The 20,519-nt window shown below is 54.0% G+C and overlaps 18 non-coding genes across 18 annotated transcripts; all 18 read right to left on the bottom strand.

The window, feature by feature from the left end:
- Nucleotides 1–3,105: 3,105 nt before the first annotated feature.
- On the bottom strand, nucleotides 3,106–3,224 carry LOC126161146 (5S ribosomal RNA). The gene has a single exon (XR_007534813.1). It is a non-coding gene; the product is annotated as a 5S ribosomal RNA (ribosomal RNA).
- An 841-nt stretch (nucleotides 3,225–4,065) lies between these two features.
- On the bottom strand, nucleotides 4,066–4,184 carry LOC126161143 (5S ribosomal RNA). Its single transcript, XR_007534811.1, has one exon. It is a non-coding gene; the product is annotated as a 5S ribosomal RNA (ribosomal RNA).
- An 846-nt stretch (nucleotides 4,185–5,030) lies between these two features.
- Nucleotides 5,031–5,149, bottom strand: LOC126161138 (5S ribosomal RNA). Its single transcript, XR_007534806.1, has one exon. It is a non-coding gene; the product is annotated as a 5S ribosomal RNA (ribosomal RNA).
- An 852-nt stretch (nucleotides 5,150–6,001) lies between these two features.
- Nucleotides 6,002–6,120, bottom strand: LOC126161198 (5S ribosomal RNA). The gene has a single exon (XR_007534858.1). It is a non-coding gene; the product is annotated as a 5S ribosomal RNA (ribosomal RNA).
- An 841-nt stretch (nucleotides 6,121–6,961) lies between these two features.
- Nucleotides 6,962–7,080, bottom strand: LOC126161158 (5S ribosomal RNA). Its single transcript, XR_007534825.1, has one exon. It is a non-coding gene; the product is annotated as a 5S ribosomal RNA (ribosomal RNA).
- An 851-nt stretch (nucleotides 7,081–7,931) lies between these two features.
- On the bottom strand, nucleotides 7,932–8,050 carry LOC126161098 (5S ribosomal RNA). The gene has a single exon (XR_007534768.1). It is a non-coding gene; the product is annotated as a 5S ribosomal RNA (ribosomal RNA).
- Nucleotides 8,051–8,901: 851 nt separating this feature from the next.
- Nucleotides 8,902–9,020, bottom strand: LOC126161136 (5S ribosomal RNA). Its single transcript, XR_007534804.1, has one exon. It is a non-coding gene; the product is annotated as a 5S ribosomal RNA (ribosomal RNA).
- Nucleotides 9,021–9,872: 852 nt separating this feature from the next.
- LOC126161096 (5S ribosomal RNA) lies at nucleotides 9,873–9,991 on the bottom strand. The gene has a single exon (XR_007534767.1). It is a non-coding gene; the product is annotated as a 5S ribosomal RNA (ribosomal RNA).
- Nucleotides 9,992–10,842: 851 nt separating this feature from the next.
- Nucleotides 10,843–10,961, bottom strand: LOC126161135 (5S ribosomal RNA). Its single transcript, XR_007534803.1, has one exon. It is a non-coding gene; the product is annotated as a 5S ribosomal RNA (ribosomal RNA).
- An 852-nt stretch (nucleotides 10,962–11,813) lies between these two features.
- Nucleotides 11,814–11,932, bottom strand: LOC126161095 (5S ribosomal RNA). Its single transcript, XR_007534766.1, has one exon. It is a non-coding gene; the product is annotated as a 5S ribosomal RNA (ribosomal RNA).
- An 852-nt stretch (nucleotides 11,933–12,784) lies between these two features.
- LOC126161197 (5S ribosomal RNA) lies at nucleotides 12,785–12,903 on the bottom strand. The gene has a single exon (XR_007534857.1). It is a non-coding gene; the product is annotated as a 5S ribosomal RNA (ribosomal RNA).
- An 842-nt stretch (nucleotides 12,904–13,745) lies between these two features.
- LOC126161094 (5S ribosomal RNA) lies at nucleotides 13,746–13,864 on the bottom strand. The gene has a single exon (XR_007534765.1). It is a non-coding gene; the product is annotated as a 5S ribosomal RNA (ribosomal RNA).
- Nucleotides 13,865–14,717: 853 nt separating this feature from the next.
- LOC126160991 (5S ribosomal RNA) lies at nucleotides 14,718–14,836 on the bottom strand. The gene has a single exon (XR_007534669.1). It is a non-coding gene; the product is annotated as a 5S ribosomal RNA (ribosomal RNA).
- An 851-nt stretch (nucleotides 14,837–15,687) lies between these two features.
- LOC126161134 (5S ribosomal RNA) lies at nucleotides 15,688–15,806 on the bottom strand. Its single transcript, XR_007534802.1, has one exon. It is a non-coding gene; the product is annotated as a 5S ribosomal RNA (ribosomal RNA).
- An 841-nt stretch (nucleotides 15,807–16,647) lies between these two features.
- Nucleotides 16,648–16,766, bottom strand: LOC126161133 (5S ribosomal RNA). Its single transcript, XR_007534801.1, has one exon. It is a non-coding gene; the product is annotated as a 5S ribosomal RNA (ribosomal RNA).
- An 850-nt stretch (nucleotides 16,767–17,616) lies between these two features.
- Nucleotides 17,617–17,735, bottom strand: LOC126161132 (5S ribosomal RNA). Its single transcript, XR_007534800.1, has one exon. It is a non-coding gene; the product is annotated as a 5S ribosomal RNA (ribosomal RNA).
- An 851-nt stretch (nucleotides 17,736–18,586) lies between these two features.
- Nucleotides 18,587–18,705, bottom strand: LOC126161131 (5S ribosomal RNA). Its single transcript, XR_007534799.1, has one exon. It is a non-coding gene; the product is annotated as a 5S ribosomal RNA (ribosomal RNA).
- An 850-nt stretch (nucleotides 18,706–19,555) lies between these two features.
- LOC126161130 (5S ribosomal RNA) lies at nucleotides 19,556–19,674 on the bottom strand. Its single transcript, XR_007534798.1, has one exon. It is a non-coding gene; the product is annotated as a 5S ribosomal RNA (ribosomal RNA).
- Nucleotides 19,675–20,519: the final 845 nt, after the last annotated feature.

Raw genomic sequence — 20,519 nt, 5'->3', positions numbered from 1 at the left:
GACGATGGATCACTCAAATTGCGTCCCGATTCAATACATCGTCCTCCAGCAGACTTGTCTCCATGGGTCTATTGCTGCCTCGGGCACCATATGGTCGTTCTGCTGTCAGTCAAAGATTTTCGAATCTGACGAAAAACTGATAGTGATTTGTAACATTCAGGGCCACCTAATGACGATGGATCACTCAAATTGCGTCCCGATACAATACATCGTCCTCCAGCCGACTTGTCTCCACGGGTCCATTGCTGCCTCGGGCACCTTAGGGCCGTTCTGCTGTGAGTCAAAGATTTTCGAATCGGACGAAAAACTGATAGTGAATTGTATCATTCAGGACCACCTAATGACGATGGATCACTCAAATTGCGTCCCGATTCAATACATCGTCCTCCAGCAGACTTGTCTCCATGGGTCTATTGCTGCCTCGGGCACCTTATGGCCGTTCTGCTGTGAGTCAAAAATTTTCGAATCTGACGAAAAACTGATAGTGAATTGTAACTTTCAGGGCCACCTAATGACGATGGATCACTCAAATTGCGTCCCGATACAATACATCGTCCTCCAGCCGACTTGTCTCCACGGGTCCATTGCTGCCTCGGGCACCTTAGGGCCGTTCTGCTGTGAGTCAAAGATTTTCGAATCGGACGAAAAACTGATAGTGAATTGTAACGTTCAGGGCCACCTAATGACGATGGAACACTCAAATTGCGTCCCGATTCAATACATCTTCCTCCAGCAGACTTGTCTCCATGGGTCTATTGCTTCCTCGGGCACCTTATGGCCATTCTGCTGTGAGTCAAAGGTTTTCGAATCTGACGAAAAACTGATAGTGAATTGTAACGTTCAGGGCCACCTAATGACGATGGATCACTCAAATTGCGTCCCGATTCAATACATCGTCCTCCAGCCGACTTGTCTCCATGGGTCTATTGCTGCCTCGGGCACCTTAGGGCCGTTCTGCTGTGAGTCAAAGATTTTCGAATCGGACGAAAAACTGATAGTGAATTGTATCATTCAGGACCACCTAATGACGATGGATCACTCAAATTGCGTCCCGATTCAATACATCGTCCTCCAGCAGACTTGTCTCCATGGGTCTATTGCTGCCTCGGGCACCTTATGGCCGTTCTGCTGTGAGTCAAAAATTTTCGAATCTGACGAAAAACTGATAGTGAATTGTAACTTTCAGGGCCACCTAATGACGATGGATCACTCAAATTGCGTCCCGATTCAATACATCGTCCTCCAGCAGACTTGTCTCCATGGGTCTATTGCTGCCTCGGGCACCTTATGGCCGTTCTGCTGTGAGTCAAAGATTTTCGAATCGGACGAAAAACTGATAGTGAATTGTAACGTTCAGGGCCTCCTAATGACGATGGAACACTCAAATTGCGTCCCGATTCAATACATCGTCCTCCAGCAGACTTGTCTTCATGGGTCTATTGCTGCCTCGGGCACCTTATGGCCGTTCTGCTGTGAGTCAAAGATTTTCGAATCGGACGAAAAACTGATAGTTCAGGGCCACCTAATGACGATGGATCACTCAAATTGCGTCCCGATTCAATACATCGTCCTCCAGCAGACTTGTCTCCATGGGTCTATTGTTGCCTCGGGCACCTTATGGTCGTTCTGCTGTGAGTCAAAGATTTTCGAATCGGACGAAAAACTGATAGTGAATTGTAACGTTCAGGGCCACCTAATGACGATGGATCACTCAAATTGCGACCCGATTCAATACATCGTCCTCCAGCAGACTTGTCTCCATGGGTCTATTGCTGCCTCGTGCACCTTATGGCCGTTCTGCTGTGAGTCAAAGATTTTCGAATCCGACGAAAAACTGATAGTGAATTGTAACGTTCAGGGCCAACTAATGACGATGGATCACTCAAATTGCGACCCGATTCAATACATCGTCCTCCAGCAGACTTGCCTCCATGGGTCTATTGCAGCCTCGTGCACCTTATGGCCGTTCTGCTGTGAGTCATAGATTTTCGAATCGGACGAAAAACTGATAGTGAATTGTAACGTTCAGGGCCACCTAATGACGATGGATCACTCAAATTGCGTCCCGATTCAATACATCGTCCTCCAGCAGACTTGTCTACATGGGTCTATTGCTGCCTCGGGCACCTTATGGCCGTTCTGCTGTCAGTCAAAGATTTTCGAATCTGACGAAAAACTGATAGTGAATTGTAACATTCAGGGCCACCTAATGACGATGGATCACTCAAATTGCGTCCCGATACAATACATCGTCCTCCAGCCGACTTGTCTCCATGGGTCCATTGCTGCCTCGGGCACCTTAGGGCCGTTCTGCTGTGAGTCAAAGATTTTCGAATCGGACGAAAAACTGATAGTGAATTGTAACGTTCAGGGCCACCTAATGACGATGGAACACTCAAATTGCGTCCCGATTCAATACATCGTCCTCCAGCAGACTTGTCTCCATGGGTCTATTTCTGCCTCGGGCACCTTATGGCCGTTCTGCTGTGAGTCTAGATTATCGAATGGGACGAAAAACTGATAGTGAATTGTAACGTTCAGCGGAGGGCCTGTGCGGGGTGTGGCAGTGTCGTGCTGGAGGGCCCACTGGTAGCGATGTGGGCTTCCTCGCCTATCCTCGCCTCGCATCGCCTCGCCTCACACCAGGTGTCTGCGTAGTTTGCAGTGCATTCGCACCATTCCTATCCCTGTCCCTGTCCCCGTCCCGACTTGTTCCGACTTTGCTCGACTGCCGCTCGCTGCCGCTCGGGTAGTGGTCCATATGACAGCGCAAGCATGACAAACGTCTGCGGGACGAGACGAGGCGAGACGAGACGAGACGACTATGGAATAAATTCGTGGTTACAAATCAAATTTGGAACTCTACACTCCTACACAACAATAGGCGGTGACGTATTTCAGAAATCACCTGCCGATTCGTACTGTTTTGTCGTTTTCAAAGTCTTCTTGGCAAACTTGGTTAGCACATTCTCCCTCAAACTGAGTTAATTACTGCATTTTCGTACCATTACAGTAGTTTCAAAGGCTTAAAGAAGCATCTTTGTCACAACAGAAAGGTAGTTTGAAAATTGGGCTGGCGACATAACAAAAGAAAAACAGGTAGGGAGCCAGCAGCACCCGAGTTTTCCAGGCGGTCACCCATCCAAGTACTAGCCGGGCCCGATGATGCTTAACTTCGGTGATCGGACGAGAACCGGTGTATTCATCATGGTATGGCCGTTGGCGCTCATCTAATGTAGGAGCACGGCAGAATTCGCGTTCGGCTTTTCTCCCAACACACAAAATGTTAGTTTTCGGCCGCATTTGACGAAAGCGCTTCCTTCCGCAACCGCCAGTTCCTCGAGGACGGCGCGGGGAGGCGCGCCCGGCGTCCCAGCAGAGTGACGGCCGAATTGGCGGGCGCACCGCCGCTTGTGTGAGACGCACTGCTGCTCGTTGCACCCCCTGTCATTCGCTGGGTGCGTGCGGCCTTCGACACTAGCGGAGGACGAATCTTGTCCCTGGTGTTCAGCGGAGGGCCTGTGCGGAGTGTGGCAGTGTCGTGCTGGAGGGCCCACTGGTAGCGATGTGGGCTTCCTCGCCTCGCCTCGCCTCGCCTCACACCAGGTGTCTGCGTAGTTTGCAGTGCATTCGCACCATTCCTATCCCTGTCCCTGTCCCCGTCCCGACTTGTCCCGACTTTGCTCGACTGCCGCTCGCTGCCGCTCGGGTCGTGGTCCATATGACAGCGCAAGCACGACAAACGTCTGCGGGACGAGACGAGACGAGACGAGACGAGACGACTAAGGAATAAATTCGTGGTTACAAATCAAATTTGTAACTCTACACTCCTACACAACAATAGGCGGTGACGTATTTCAGAAATCACCTGCCGATTCGTACTGTTTTGTCGTTTTCAAAGTCTTCTTGGCAAACTTGGTTAGCACATTCTCCCTCAAACTGAGTTAATTACTGCATTTTCGTACCATTACAGTAGTTTAAAAGGCTTAAGGAAGCATCTTTGTCACAACAGAAAGGTAGTTTGAAAATTGGGCTGGCGACATAACAAAAGAAAAACAGGAAGGGAGCCAGCAGCACCCGGGTTTTCCAGGCGGTCACCCATCCAAGTACTAGCCGGGCCCGATGATGTTTAACTTCGGTGATCGGACGAGAACCGGTGTATTCATCATGGTATGGCCGTTGGCGCTCATCTAATGTAGGAGCACGGCAGAATTCGCGTTCGGCTTTTCTCCCAACACACAAAATGTTAGTTTTCGGCCGCATTTGACGAAAGCGCTTCCTTCCGCAACCGCCAGTTCCTCGAGGACGGCGCGGGGAGGCGCGCCCGGCGTCCCAGCAGAGTGACGGCCGAATTGGCGGGCGCACCGCCGCGTGTGTGAGACGCACTGCTGCTCGTTGCACCCCCTGTCATTCGCTGGGCGCGTGCAGCCTTCGACACTAGCGGAAGGCGCATCTTGTCCCTGGTGTTCAGCGGAGGGCCTGTGCGGGGTGTGGCAGTGTCGTGCTGGAGGGCCCAATGGTAGCGATGTGGGCTTCCTCGCCTCGCCTCGCCTCGCCTCGCCTCACACCAGGTGTCTGCGTAGTTTGCAGTGCATTCGCACCATTCCTATCCCTGTCCCTGTCCCCGTCCCGACTTGTCCCGACTTTGCTCGACTGCCGCTCGCTGCCGCTCGGGTCGTGGTCCATATGACAGCGCAAGCACGACAAACGTCTGCGGGACGAGACGAGACGAGACGAGACGAGACGACTAAGGAATAAATTCGTGGTTACAAATCAAATTTGGAACTCTACACTCCTACACAACAATAGGCGGTGACGTATTTCAGAAATCACCTGCCGATTCGTACTGTTTTGTCGTTTTCAAAGTCTTCTTGGCAAACTTGGTTAGCACATTCTCCCTCAAACTGAGTTAATTACTGCATTTTCGTACCATTACAGTAGTTTAAAAGGCTTAAGGAAGCATCTTTGTCACAACAGAAAGGTAGTTTGAAAATTGGGCTGGCGACATAACAAAAGAAAAACAGGAAGGGAGCCAGCAGCACCCGGGTTTTCCAGGCGGTCACCCATCCAAGTACTAGCCGGGCCCGATGATGCTTAACTTCGGTGATCGGACGAGAACCGGTGTATTCATCATGGTATGGCCGTTGGCGCTCATCTAATGTAGGAGCACGGCAGAATTCGCGTTCGGCTTTTCTCCCAACACACAAAATGTTAGTTTTCGGCCGCATTTGACGAAAGCGCTTCCTTCCGCAACCGCCAGTTCCTCGAGGACGGCGCGGGGAGGCGCGCCCGGCGTCCCAGCAGAGTGACGGCCGAATTGGCGGGCGCACCGCCGCGTGTGTGAGACGCACTGCTGCTCGTTGCACCCCCTGTCATTCGCTGGGCGCGTGCAGCCTTCGACACTAGCGGAAGGCGCATCTTGTCCCTGGTGTTCAGCGGAGGGCCTGTGCGGGGTGTGGCAGTGTCGTGCTGGAGGGCCCAATGGTAGCGATGTGGGCTTCCTCGCCTCGCCTCGCCTCGCCTCGCCTCGCCTCACACCAGGTGTCTGCGTAGTTTGCAGTGCATTCGCACCATTCCTATCCCTGTCCCTGTCCCCGTCCCGACTTGTCCCGACTTTGCTCGACTGCCGCTCGCTGCCGCTCGGGTCGTGGTCCATATGACAGCGCAAGCACGACAAACGTCTGCGGGACGAGACGAGACGAGACGAGACGAGACGACTAAGGAATAAATTCGTGGTTACAAATCAAATTTGGAACTCTACACTCCTACACAACAATAGGCGGTGACGTATTTCAGAAATCACCTGCCGATTCGTACTGTTTTGTCGTTTTCAAAGTCTTCTTGGCAAACTTGGTTAGCACATTCTCCCTCAAACTGAGTTAATTACTGCATTTTCGTACCATTACAGTAGTTTAAAAGGCTTAAGGAAGCATCTTTGTCACAACAGAAAGGTAGTTTGAAAATTGGGCTGGCGACATAACAAAAAAAAAAACAGGAAGGGAGCCAACAGCACCCGGGTTTCCCAGGTGGTCACCCATCCAAGTACTAGCCGGGCCCGATGATGCTTAACTTCGGTGATCGGACGAGAACCGGTGTATTCATCATGGTATGGCCGTTGGCGCTCAGCTAATGTAGGAGCACGGCAGAATTCGCGTTCGGCTTTTCTCCCAACACACAAAATGTTAGTTTTCGGCCGCATTTGACGAAAGCGCTTCCTTCCGCAACCGCCAGTTCCTCGAGGACGGCGCGGGGAGGCGCGCCCGGCGTCCCAGCAGAGTGACGGCCGAATTGGCGGGCGCACCGCCGCGTGTGTGAGACGCACTGCTGCTCGTTGCACCCCCTGTCATTCGCTGGGTGCGTGCGGCCTTCGACACTAGCGGAGGACGAATCTTGTCCCTGGTGTTCAGCGGAGGGCCTGTGCGGAGTGTGGCAGTGTCGTGCTGGAGGGCCCACTGGTAGCGATGTGGGCTTCCTCGCCTCGCCTCGCCTCGCCTCACACCAGGTGTCTGCGTAGTTTGCAGTGCATTCGCACCATTCCTATCCCTGTCCCTGTCCCCGTCCCGACTTGTCCCGACTTTGCTCGACTGCCGCTCGCTGCCGCTCGGGTCGTGGTCCATATGACAGCGCAAGCACGACAAACGTCTGCGGGACGAGACGAGACGAGACGAGACGAGACGACTAAGGAATAAATTCGTGGTTACAAATCAAATTTGTAACTCTACACTCCTACACAACAATAGGCGGTGACGTATTTCAGAAATCACCTGCCGATTCGTAGTGTTTTGTCGTTTTCAAAGTCTTCTTGGCAAACTTGGTTAGCACATTCTCCCTCAAACTGAGTTAATTACTGCATTTTCGTACCATTACAGTAGTTTAAAAGGCTTAAGGAAGCATCTTTGTCACAACAGAAAGGTAGTTTGAAAATTGGGCTGGCGACATAACAAAAGAAAAACAGGAAGGGAGCCAGCAGCACCCGGGTTTTCCAGGCGGTCACCCATCCAAGTACTAGCCGGGCACGATGATGCTTAACTTCGGTGATCGGACGAGAACCGGTGTATTCATCATGGTATGGCCGTTGGCGCTCATCTAATGTAGGAGCACGGCAGAATTCGCGTTCGGCTTTTCTCCCAACACACAAAATGTTAGTTTTCGGCCGCATTTGACGAAAGCGCTTCCTTCCGCAACCGCCAGTTCCTCGAGGACGGCGCGGGGAGGCGCGCCCGGCGTCCCAGCAGAGTGACGGCCGAATTGGCGGGCGCACCGCCGCGTGTGTGAGACGCACTGCTGCTCGTTGCACCCCCTGTCATTCGCTGGGCGCGTGCAGCCTTCGACACTAGCGGAGGACGCAACTTGTCCTTGGTGTTCAGCGGAGGGCCTGTGCGGGGTGTGGCAGTGTCGTGCTGGAGGGCCCACTGGTAGCGATGTAAGCTTCCTCGCCTCGCCTCGCCTCGCCTCGCCTCGCCTCACACCAGGTGTCTGCGTAGTTTGCAGTGCATTCGCACCATTCCTATCCCTGTCCCTGTCCCCGTCCCGACTTGTGCCGACTTTGCTCGACTGCCGCTCGCTGCCGCTCGGGTCGTGGTCCATATGACAGCGCAAGCACGACAAACGTCTGCGGGACGAGACGAGACGAGACGAGACGAGACGACTAAGGAATAAATTCGTGGTTACAAATCAAATTTGGAACTCTACACTCCTACACAACAATAGGCGGTGACGTATTTCAGAAATCACCTTCCGATTCGTACTGTTTTGTCGTTTTCAAAGTCTTCTTGGCAAACTTGGTTAGCACATTCTCCCTCAAACTGAGTTAATTACTGCATTTTCGTACCATTACAGTAGTTTAAAAGGCTTAAGGAAGCATCTTTGTCACAACAGAAAGGTAGTTAGAAAATTGGGCTGGCGACATAACAAAAAAAAAACAGGAAGGGAGCCAACAGCACCCGGGTTTCCCAGGCGGTCACCCATCCAAGTACTAGCCGGGCACGATGATGCTTAACTTCGGTGATCGGACGAGAACCGGTGTATTCATCATGGTATGGCCGTTGGCGCTCATCTAATGTAGGAGCACGGCAGAATTCGCGTTCGGCTTTTCTCCCAACACACAAAATGTTAGTTTTCGGCCGCATTTGACGAAAGCGCTTCCTTCCGCAACCGCCAGTTCCTCGAGGACGGCGCGGGGAGGCGCGCCCGGCGTCCCAGCAGAGTGACGGCCGAATTGGCGGGCGCACCGCCGCGTGTGTGAGACGCACTGCTGCTCGTTGCACCCCCTGTCATTCGCTGGGCGCGTGCAGCCTTCGACACTAGCGGAGGACGCAACTTGTCCTTGGTGTTCAGCGGAGGGCCTGTGCGGGGTGTGGCAGTGTCGTGCTGGAGGGCCCACTGGTAGCGATGTAAGCTTCCTCGCCTCGCCTCGCCTCGCCTCGCCTCGCCTCACACCAGGTGTCTGCGTAGTTTGCAGTGCATTCGCACCATTCCTATCCCTGTCCCTGTCCCCGTCCCGACTTGTGCCGACTTTGCTCGACTGCCGCTCGCTGCCGCTCGGGTCGTGGTCCATATGACAGCGCAAGCACGACAAACGTCTGCGGGACGAGACGAGACGAGACGAGACGAGACGACTAAGGAATAAATTCGTGGTTACAAATCAAATTTGGAACTCTACACTCTTACACAACAATAGGCGGTGACGTATTTCAGAAATCACCTGCCGATTCGTAGTGTTTTGTCGTTTTCAAAGTCTTCTTGGCAAACTTGGTTAGCACATTCTCCCTCAAACTGAGTTAATTACTGCATTTTCGTACCATTACAGTAGTTTAAAAGGCTTAAGGAAGCATCTTTGTCACAACAGAAAGGTAGTTTGAAAATTGGGCTGGCGACATAACAAAAGAAAAACAGGAAGGGAGCCAGCAGCACCCGGGTTTTCCAGGCGGTCACCCATCCAAGTACTAGCCGGGCCCGATGATGCTTAACTTCGGTGATCGGACGAGAACCGGTGTATTCATCATGGTATGGCCGTTGGCGCTCATCTAATGTAGGAGCACGGCAGAATTCGCGTTCGGCTTTTCTCCCAACACACAAAATGTTAGTTTTCGGCCGCATTTGACGAAAGCGCTTCCTTCCGCAACCGCCAGTTCCTCGAGGACGGCGCGGGGAGGCGCGCCCGGCGTCCCAGCAGAGTGACGGCCGAATTGGCGGGCGCACCGCCGCGTGTGTGAGACGCACTGCTGCTCGTTGCACCCCCTGTCATTCGCTGGGCGCGTGCAGCCTTCGACACTAGCGGAGGACGCAACTTGTCCTTGGTGTTCAGCGGAGGGCCTGTGCGGGGTGTGGCAGTGTCGTGCTGGAGGGCCCACTGGTAGCGATGTAAGCTTCCTCGCCTCGCCTCGCCTCGCCTCGCCTCGCCTCACACCAGGTGTCTGCGTAGTTTGCAGTGCATTCGCACCATTCCTATCCCTGTCCCTGTCCCCGTCCCGACTTGTGCCGACTTTGCTCGACTGCCGCTCGCTGCCGCTCGGGTCGTGGTCCATATGACAGCGCAAGCACGACAAACGTCTGCGGGACGAGACGAGACGAGACGAGACGAGACGACTAAGGAATAAATTCGTGGTTACAAATCAAATTTGGAACTCTACACTCCTACACAACAATAGGCGGTGACGTATTTCAGAAATCACCTTCCGATTCGTACTGTTTTGTCGTTTTCAAAGTCTTCTTGGCAAACTTGGTTAGCACATTCTCCCTCAAACTGAGTTAATTACTGCATTTTCGTACCATTACAGTAGTTTAAAAGGCTTAAGGAAGCATCTTTGTCACAACAGAAAGGTAGTTAGAAAATTGGGCTGGCGACATAACAAAAAAAAAAACAGGAAGGGAGCCAACAGCACCCGGGTTTCCCAGGCGGTCACCCATCCAAGTACTAGCCGGGCACGATGATGCTTAACTTCGGTGATCGGACGAGAACCGGTGTATTCATCATGGTATGGCCGTTGGCGCTCATCTAATGTAGGAGCACGGCAGAATTCGCGTTCGGCTTTTCTCCCAACACACAAAATGTTAGTTTTCGGCCGCATTTGACGAAAGCGCTTCCTTCCGCAACCGCCAGTTCCTCGAGGACGGCGCGGGGAGGCGCGCCCGGCGTCCCAGCAGAGTGACGGCCGAATTGGCGGGCGCACCGCCGCGTGTGTGAGACGCACTGCTGCTCGTTGCACCCCCTGTCATTCGCTGGGCGCGTGCAGCCTTCGACACTAGCGGAGGACGCAACTTGTCCTTGGTGTTCAGCGGAGGGCCTGTGCGGGGTGTGGCAGTGTCGTGCTGGAGGGCCCACTGGTAGCGATGTAAGCTTCCTCGCCTCGCCTCGCCTCGCCTCGCCTCGCCTCACACCAGGTGTCTGCGTAGTTTGCAGTGCATTCGCACCATTCCTATCCCTGTCCCTGTCCCCGTCCCGACTTGTGCCGACTTTGCTCGACTGCCGCTCGCTGCCGCTCGGGTCGTGGTCCATATGACAGCGCAAGCACGACAAACGTCTGCGGGACGAGACGAGACGAGACGAGACGAGACGACTAAGGAATAAATTCGTGGTTACAAATCAAATTTGGAACTCTACACTCTTACACAACAATAGGCGGTGACGTATTTCAGAAATCACCTGCCGATTCGTAGTGTTTTGTCGTTTTCAAAGTCTTCTTGGCAAACTTGGTTAGCACATTCTCCCTCAAACTGAGTTAATTACTGCATTTTCGTACCATTACAGTAGTTTAAAAGGCTTAAGGAAGCATCTTTGTCACAACAGAAAGGTAGTTTGAAAATTGGGCTGGCGACATAACAAAAGAAAAACAGGAAGGGAGCCAGCAGCACCCGGGTTTTCCAGGCGGTCACCCATCCAAGTACTAGCCGGGCCCGATGATGCTTAACTTCGGTGATCGGACGAGAACCGGTGTATTCATCATGGTATGGCCGTTGGCGCTCATCTAATGTAGGAGCACGGCAGAATTCGCGTTCGGCTTTTCTCCCAACACACAAAATGTTAGTTTTCGGCCGCATTTGACGAAAGCGCTTCCTTCCGCAACCGCCAGTTCCTCGAGGACGGCGCGGGGAGGCGCGCCCGGCGTCCCAGCAGAGTGACGGCCGAATTGGCGGGCGCACCGCCGCGTGTGTGAGACGCACTGCTGCTCGTTGCACCCCCTGTCATTCGCTGGGCGCGTGCAGCCTTCGACACTAGCGGAAGGCGCATCTTGTCCCTGGTGTTCAGCGGAGGGCCTGTGCGGGGTGTGGCAGTGTCGTGCTGGAGGGCCCAATGGTAGCGATGTGGGCTTCCTCGCCTCGCCTCGCCTCGCCTCGCCTCGCCTCACACCAGGTGTCTGCGTAGTTTGCAGTGCATTCGCACCATTCCTATCCCTGTCCCTGTCCCCGTCCCGACTTGTCCCGACTTTGCTCGACTGCCGCTCGCTGCCGCTCGGGTCGTGGTCCATATGACAGCGCAAGCACGACAAACGTCTGCGGGACGAGACGAGACGAGACGAGACGAGACGACTAAGGAATAAATTCGTGGTTACAAATCAAATTTGGAACTCTACACTCCTACACAACAATAGGCGGTGACGTATTTCAGAAATCACCTTCCGATTCGTACTGTTTTGTCGTTTTCAAAGTCTTCTTGGCAAACTTGGTTAGCACATTCTCCCTCAAACTGAGTTAATTACTGCATTTTCGTACCATTACAGTAGTTTAAAAGGCTTAAGGAAGCATCTTTGTCACAACAGAAAGGTAGTTAGAAAATTGGGCTGGCGACATAACAAAAAAAAAAACAGGAAGGGAGCCAACAGCACCCGGGTTTCCCAGGCGGTCACCCATCCAAGTACTAGCCGGGCACGATGATGCTTAACTTCGGTGATCGGACGAGAACCGGTGTATTCATCATGGTATGGCCGTTGGCGCTCATCTAATGTAGGAGCACGGCAGAATTCGCGTTCGGCTTTTCTCCCAACACACAAAATGTTAGTTTTCGGCCGCATTTGACGAAAGCGCTTCCTTCCGCAACCGCCAGTTCCTCGAGGACGGCGCGGGGAGGCGCGCCCGGCGTCCCAGCAGAGTGACGGCCGAATTGGCGGGCGCACCGCCGCGTGTGTGAGACGCACTGCTGCTCGTTGCACCCCCTGTCATTCGCTGGGCGCGTGCAGCCTTCGACACTAGCGGAGGACGCAACTTGTCCTTGGTGTTCAGCGGAGGGCCTGTGCGGGGTGTGGCAGTGTCGTGCTGGAGGGCCCACTGGTAGCGATGTAAGCTTCCTCGCCTCGCCTCGCCTCGCCTCGCCTCGCCTCACACCAGGTGTCTGCGTAGTTTGCAGTGCATTCGCACCATTCCTATCCCTGTCCCTGTCCCCGTCCCGACTTGTCCCGACTTTGCTCGACTGCCGCTCGCTGCCGCTCGGGTCGTGGTCCATATGACAGCGCAAGCACGACAAACGTCTGCGGGACGAGACGAGACGAGACGAGACGAGACGACTAAGGAATAAATTCGTGGTTACAAATCAAATTTGTAACTCTACACTCCTACACAACAATAGGCGGTGACGTATTTCAGAAATCACCTGCCGATTCGTAGTGTTTTGTCGTTTTCAAAGTCTTCTTGGCAAACTTGGTTAGCACATTCTCCCTCAAACTGAGTTAATTACTGCATTTTCGTACCATTACAGTAGTTTAAAAGGCTTAAGGAAGCATCTTTGTCACAACAGAAAGGTAGTTTGAAAATTGGGCTGGCGACATAACAAAAAAAAAAACAGGAAGGGAGCCAACAGCACCCGGGTTTCCCAGGTGGTCACCCATCCAAGTACTAGCCGGGCCCGATGATGCTTAACTTCGGTGATCGGACGAGAACCGGTGTATTCATCATGGTATGGCCGTTGGCGCTCAGCTAATGTAGGAGCACGGCAGAATTCGCGTTCGGCTTTTCTCCCAACACACAAAATGTTAGTTTTCGGCCGCATTTGACGAAAGCGCTTCCTTCCGCAACCGCCAGTTCCTCGAGGACGGCGCGGGGAGGCGCGCCCGGCGTCCCAGCAGAGTGACGGCCGAATTGGCGGGCGCACCGCCGCGTGTGTGAGACGCACTGCTGCTCGTTGCACCCCCTGTCATTCGCTGGGTGCGTGCGGCCTTCGACACTAGCGGAGGACGAATCTTGTCCCTGGTGTTCAGCGGAGGGCCTGTGCGGAGTGTGGCAGTGTCGTGCTGGAGGGCCCACTGGTAGCGATGTGGGCTTCCTCGCCTCGCCTCGCCTCGCCTCACACCAGGTGTCTGCGTAGTTTGCAGTGCATTCGCACCATTCCTATCCCTGTCCCTGTCCCCGTCCCGACTTGTCCCGACTTTGCTCGACTGCCGCTCGCTGCCGCTCGGGTCGTGGTCCATATGACAGCGCAAGCACGACAAACGTCTGCGGGACGAGACGAGACGAGACGAGACGAGACGACTAAGGAATAAATTCGTGGTTACAAATCAAATTTGGAACTCTACACTCCTACACAACAATAGGCGGTGACGTATTTCAGAAATCACCTTCCGATTCGTACTGTTTTGTCGTTTTCAAAGTCTTCTTGGCAAACTTGGTTAGCACATTCTCCCTCAAACTGAGTTAATTACTGCATTTTCGTACCATTACAGTAGTTTAAAAGGCTTAAGGAAGCATCTTTGTCACAACAGAAAGGTAGTTAGAAAATTGGGCTGGCGACATAACAAAAAAAAAAACAGGAAGGGAGCCAACAGCACCCGGGTTTCCCAGGCGGTCACCCATCCAAGTACTAGCCGGGCACGATGATGCTTAACTTCGGTGATCGGACGAGAACCGGTGTATTCATCATGGTATGGCCGTTGGCGCTCATCTAATGTAGGAGCACGGCAGAATTCGCGTTCGGCTTTTCTCCCAACACACAAAATGTTAGTTTTCGGCCGCATTTGACGAAAGCGCTTCCTTCCGCAACCGCCAGTTCCTCGAGGACGGCGCGGGGAGGCGCGCCCGGCGTCCCAGCAGAGTGACGGCCGAATTGGCGGGCGCACCGCCGCGTGTGTGAGACGCACTGCTGCTCGTTGCACCCCCTGTCATTCGCTGGGCGCGTGCAGCCTTCGACACTAGCGGAGGACGCAACTTGTCCTTGGTGTTCAGCGGAGGGCCTGTGCGGGGTGTGGCAGTGTCGTGCTGGAGGGCCCACTGGTAGCGATGTAAGCTTCCTCGCCTCGCCTCGCCTCGCCTCGCCTCGCCTCACACCAGGTGTCTGCGTAGTTTGCAGTGCATTCGCACCATTCCTATCCCTGTCCCTGTCCCCGTCCCGACTTGTCCCGACTTTGCTCGACTGCCGCTCGCTGCCGCTCGGGTCGTGGTCCATATGACAGCGCAAGCACGACAAACGTCTGCGGGACGAGACGAGACGAGACGAGACGAGACGACTAAGGAATAAATTCGTGGTTACAAATCAAATTTGTAACTCTACACTCCTACACAACAATAGGCGGTGACGTATTTCAGAAATCACCTGCCGATTCGTAGTGTTTTGTCGTTTTCAAAGTCTTCTTGGCAAACTTGGTTAGCACATTCTCCCTCAAACTGAGTTAATTACTGCATTTTCGTACCATTACAGTAGTTTAAAAGGCTTAAGGAAGCATCTTTGTCACAACAGAAAGGTAGTTAGAAAATTGGGCTGGCGACATAACAAAAAAAAAAAACAGGAAGGGAGCCAACAGCACCCGGGTTTCCCAGGCGGTCACCCATCCAAGTACTAGCCGGGCCCGATGATGCTTAACTTCGGTGATCGGACGAGAACCGGTGTATTCATCATGGTATGGCCGTTGGCGCTCATCTAATGTAGGAGCACGGCAGAATTCGCGTTCGGCTTTTCTCCCAACACACAAAATGTTAGTTTTCGGCCGCATTTGACGAAAGCGCTTCCTTCCGCAACCGCCAGTTCCTCGAGGACGGCGCGGGGAGGCGCGCCCGGCGTCCCAGCAGAGTGACGGCCGAATTGGCGGGCGCACCGCCGCGTGTGTGAGACGCACTGCTGCTCGTTGCACCCCCTGTCATTCGCTGGGCGCGTGCAGCCTTCGACACTAGCGGAGGACGCATCTTGTCCTTGGTGTTCAGCGGAGGGCCTGTGCGGGGTGTGGCAGTGTCGTGCTGGAGGGCCCACTGGTAGCGATGTGGGCTTCCTCGCCTCGCCTCGCCTCGCCTCGCCTCGCCTCACACCAGGTGTCTGCGTAGTTTGCAGTGCATTCGCACCATTCCTATCCCTGTCCCTGTCCCCGTCCCGACTTGTCCCGACTTTGCTCGACTGCCGCTCGCTGCCGCTCGGGTCGTGGTCCATATGACAGCGCAAGCACGACAAACGTCTGCGGGACGAGACGAGACGAGACGAGACGAGACGACTAAGGAATAAATTCGTGGTTACAAATCAAATTTGTAACTCTACACTCCTACACAACAATAGGCGGTGACGTATTTCAGAAATCACCTGCCGATTCGTAGTGTTTTGTCGTTTTCAAAGTCTTCTTGGCAAACTTGGTTAGCACATTCTCCCTCAAACTGAGTTAATTACTGCATTTTCGTACCATTACAGTAGTTTAAAAGGCTTAAGGAAGCATCTTTGTCACAACAGAAAGGTAGTTAGAAAATTGGGCTGGCGACATAACAAAAGAAAAACAGGAAGGGAGCCAGCAGCACCCGGGTTTTCCAGGCGGTCACCCATCCAAGTACTAGCCGGGCCCGATGATGCTTAACTTCGGTGATCGGACGAGAACCGGTGTATTCATCATGGTATGGCCGTTGGCGCTCATCTAATGTAGGAGCACGGCAGAATTCGCGTTCGGCTTTTCTCCCAACACACAAAATGTTAGTTTTCGGCCGCATTTGACGAAAGCGCTTCCTTCCGCAACCGCCAGTTCCTCGAGGACGGCGCGGGGAGGCGCGCCCGGCGTCCCAGCAGAGTGACGGCCGAATTGGCGGGCGCACCGCCGCGTGTGTGAGACGCACTGCTGCTCGTTGCACCCCCTGTCATTCGCTGGGCGCGTGCAGCCTTCGACACTAGCGGAAGGCGCATCTTGTCCCTGGTGTTCAGCGGAGGGCCTGTGCGGGGTGTGGCAGTGTCGTGCTGGAGGGCCCAATGGTAGCGATGTGGGCTTCCTCGCCTCGCCTCGCCTCGCCTCACACCAGGTGTCTGCGTAGTTTGCAGTGCATTCGCACCATTCCTATCCCTGTCCCTGTCCCCGTCCCGACTTGTCCCGACTTTGCTCGACTGCCGCTCGCTGCCGCTCGGGTCGTGGTCCATATGACAGCGCAAGCACGACAAACGTCTGCGGGACGAGACGAGACGAGACGAGACGAGACGACTAAGGAATAAATTCGTGGTTACAAATCAAATTTGTAACTCTACACTCCTACACAACAATAGGCGGTGACGTATTTCAGAAATCACCTGCCGATTCGTACTGTTTTGTCGTTTTCAAAGTCTTCTTGGCAAACTTGGTTAGCACATTCTCCCTCAAACTGAGTTAATTACTGCATTTTCGTACCATTACAGTAGTTTAAAAGGTTTAAGGAAGCATCTTTGTCACAACAGAAAGGTAGTTTGAAAATTGGGCTGGCGACATAACAAAAGAAAAACAGGAAGGGAGCCAGCAGCACCCGGGTTTTCCAGGCGGTCACCCATCCAAGTACTAGCCGGGCCCGATGATGCTTAACTTCGGTGATCGGACGAGAACCGGTGTATTCATCATGGTATGGCCGTTGGCGCTCATCTAATGTAGGAGCACGGCAGAATTCGCGTTCGGCTTTTCTCCCAACACACAAAATGTTAGTTTTCGGCCGCATTTGACGAAAGCGCTTCCTTCCGCAACCGCCAGTTCCTCGAGGACGGCGCGGGGAGGCGCGCCCGGCGTCCCAGCAGAGTGACGGCCGAATTGGCGGGCGCACCGCCGCGTGTGTGAGACGCACTGCTGCTCGTTGCACCCCCTGTCATTCGCTGGGCGCGTGCAGCCTTCGACATAGCGGAAGGCGCATCTTGTCCCTGGTGTTCAGCGGAGGGCCTGTGCGGGGTGTGGCAGTGTCGTGCTGGAGGGCCCAATGGTAGCGATGTGGGCTTCCTCGCCTCGCCTCGCCTCGCCTCGCCTCGCCTCACACCAGGTGTCTGCGTAGTTTGCAGTGCATTCGCACCATTCCTATCCCTGTCCCTGTCCCCGTCCCGACTTGTCCCGACTTTGCTCGACTGCCGCTCGCTGCCGCTCGGGTCGTGGTCCATATGACAGCGCAAGCACGACAAACGTCTGCGGGACGAGACGAGACGAGACGAGACGAGACGACTAAGGAATAAATTCGTGGTTACAAATCAAATTTGGAACTCTACACTCCTACACAACAATAGGCGGTGACGTATTTCAGAAATCACCTGCCGATTCGTAGTGTTTTGTCGTTTTCAAAGTCTTCTTGGCAAACTTGGTTAGCACATTCTCCCTCAAACTGAGTTAATTACTGCATTTTCGTACCATTACAGTAGTTTAAAAGGCTTAAGGAAGCATCTTTGTCACAACAGAAAGGTAGTTTGAAAATTGGGCTGGCGACATAACAAAAGAAAAACAGGAAGGGAGCCAGCAGCACCCGGGTTTTCCAGGCGGTCACCCATCCAAGTACTAGCCGGGCCCGATGATGCTTAACTTCGGTGATCGGACGAGAACCGGTGTATTCATCATGGTATGGCCGTTGGCGCTCATCTAATGTAGGAGCACGGCAGAATTCGCGTTCGGCTTTTCTCCCAACACACAAAATGTTAGTTTTCGGCCGCATTTGACGAAAGCGCTTCCTTCCGCAACCGCCAGTTCCTCGAGGACGGCGCGGGGAGGCGCGCCCGGCGTCCCAGCAGAGTGACGGCCGAATTGGCGGGCGCACCGCCGCGTGTGTGAGACGCACTGCTGCTCGTTGCACCCCCTGTCATTCGCTGGGCGCGTGCAGCCTTCGACACTAGCGGAAGGCGCATCTTGTCCCTGGTGTTCAGCGGAGGGCCTGTGCGGGGTGTGGCAGTGTCGTGCTGGAGGGCCCAATGGTAGCGATGTGGGCTTCCTCGCCTCGCCTCGCCTCGCCTCGCCTCGCCTCACACCAGGTGTCTGCGTAGTTTGCAGTGCATTCGCACCATTCCTATCCCTGTCCCTGTCCCCGTCCCGACTTGTCCCGACTTTGCTCGACTGCCGCTCGCTGCCGCTCGGGTCGTGGTCCATATGACAGCGCAAGCACGACAAACGTCTGCGGGACGAGACGAGACGAGACGAGACGAGACGACTAAGGAATAAATTCGTGGTTACAAATCAAATTTGTAACTCTACACTCCTACACAACAATAGGCGGTGACGTATTTCAGAAATCACCTGCCGATTCGTAGTGTTTTGTCGTTTTCAAAGTCTTCTTGGCAAACTTGGTTAGCACATTCTCCCTCAAACTGAGTTAATTACTGCATTTTCGTACCATTACAGTAGTTTAAAAGGCTTAAGGAAGCATCTTTGTCACAACAGAAAGGTAGTTTGAAAATTGGGCTGGCGACATAACAAAAGAAAAACAGGAAGGGAGCCAGCAGCACCCGGGTTTTCCAGGCGGTCACCCATCCAAGTACTAGCCGGGCCCGATGATGCTTAACTTCGGTGATCGGACGAGAACCGGTGTATTCATCATGGTATGGCCGTTGGCGCTCATCTAATGTAGGAGCACGGCAGAATTCGCGTTCGGCTTTTCTCCCAACACACAAAATGTTAGTTTTCGGCCGCATTTGACGAAAGCGCTTCCTTCCGCAACCGCCAGTTCCTCGAGGACGGCGCGGGGAGGCGCGCCCGGCGTCCCAGCAGAGTGACGGCCGAATTGGCGGGCGCACCGCCGCGTGTGTGAGACGCACTGCTGCTCGTTGCACCCCCTGTCATTCGCTGGGCGCGTGCAGCCTTCGACATAGCGGAAGGCGCATCTTGTCCCTGGTGTTCAGCGGAGGGCCTGTGCGGGGTGTGGCAGTGTCGTGCTGGAGGGCCCAATGGTAGCGATGTGGGCTTCCTCGCCTCGCCTCGCCTCGCCTCGCCTCGCCTCACACCAGGTGTCTGCGTAGTTTGCAGTGCATTCGCACCATTCCTATCCCTGTCCCTGTCCCCGTCCCGACTTGTCCCGACTTTGCTCGACTGCCGCTCGCTGCCGCTCGGGTCGTGGTCCATATGACAGCGCAAGCACGACAAACGTCTGCGGGACGAGACGAGACGAGACGAGACGAGACGACTAAGGAATAAATTCGTGGTTACAAATCAAATTTGGAACTCTACACTCCTACACAACAATAGGCGGTGACGTATTTCAGAAATCACCTGCCGATTCGTAGTGTTTTGTCGTTTTCAAAGTCTTCTTGGCAAACTTGGTTAGCACATTCTCCCTCAAACTGAGTTAATTACTGCATTTTCGTACCATTACAGTAGTTTAAAAGGCTTAAGGAAGCATCTTTGTCACAACAGAAAGGTAGTTTGAAAATTGGGCTGGCGACATAACAAAAGAAAAACAGGAAGGGAGCCAGCAGCACCCGGGTTTTCCAGGCGGTCACCCATCCAAGTACTAGCCGGGCCCGATGATGCTTAACTTCGGTGATCGGACGAGAACCGGTGTATTCATCATGGTATGGCCGTTGGCGCTCATCTAATGTAGGAGCACGGCAGAATTCGCGTTCGGCTTTTCTCCCAACACACAAAATGTTAGTTTTCGGCCGCATTTGACGAAAGCGCTTCCTTCCGCAACCGCCAGTTCCTCGAGGACGGCGCGGGGAGGCGCGCCCGGCGTCCCAGCAGAGTGACGGCCGAATTGGCGGGCGCACCGCCGCGTGTGTGAGACGCACTGCTGCTCGTTGCACCCCCTGTCATTCGCTGGGCGCGTGCAGCCTTCGACATAGCGGAAGGCGCATCTTGTCCCTGGTGTTCAGCGGAGGGCCTGTGCGGGGTGTGGCAGTGTCGTGCTGGAGGGCCCAATGGTAGCGATGTGGGCTTCCTCGCCTCGCCTCGCCTCGCCTCGCCTCGCCTCACACCAGGTGTCTGCGTAGTTTGCAGTGCATTCGCACCATTCCTATCCCTGTCCCTGTCCCCGTCCCGACTTGTCCCGACTTTGCTCGACTGCCGCTCGCTGCCGCTCGGGTCGTGGTCCATATGACAGCGCAAGCACGACAAACGTCTGCGGGACGAGACGAGACGAGACGAGACGAGACGACTAAGGAATAAATTCGTGGTTACAAATCAAATTTGGAACTCTACACTCCTACACAACAATAGGCGGTGACGTATTTCAGAAATCACCTGCCGATTCGTAGTGTTTTGTCGTTTTCAAAGTCTTCTTGGCAAACTTGGTTAGCACATTCTCCCTCAAACTGAGTTAATTACTGCATTTTCGTACCATTACAGTAGTTTAAAAGGCTTAAGGAAGCATCTTTGTCACAACAGAAAGGTAGTTTGAAAATTGGGCTGGCGACATAACAAAAGAAAAACAGG

Source organism: Schistocerca cancellata, unplaced genomic scaffold, assembly GCF_023864275.1.
Source record: "Schistocerca cancellata isolate TAMUIC-IGC-003103 unplaced genomic scaffold, iqSchCanc2.1 HiC_scaffold_1170, whole genome shotgun sequence".
Lineage (NCBI taxonomy): Eukaryota > Metazoa > Arthropoda > Insecta > Orthoptera > Acrididae > Schistocerca > Schistocerca cancellata.
Note: the sequence above shows the minus strand (reverse complement) of the source record. Positions and strands in the feature narration are given on the sequence as shown.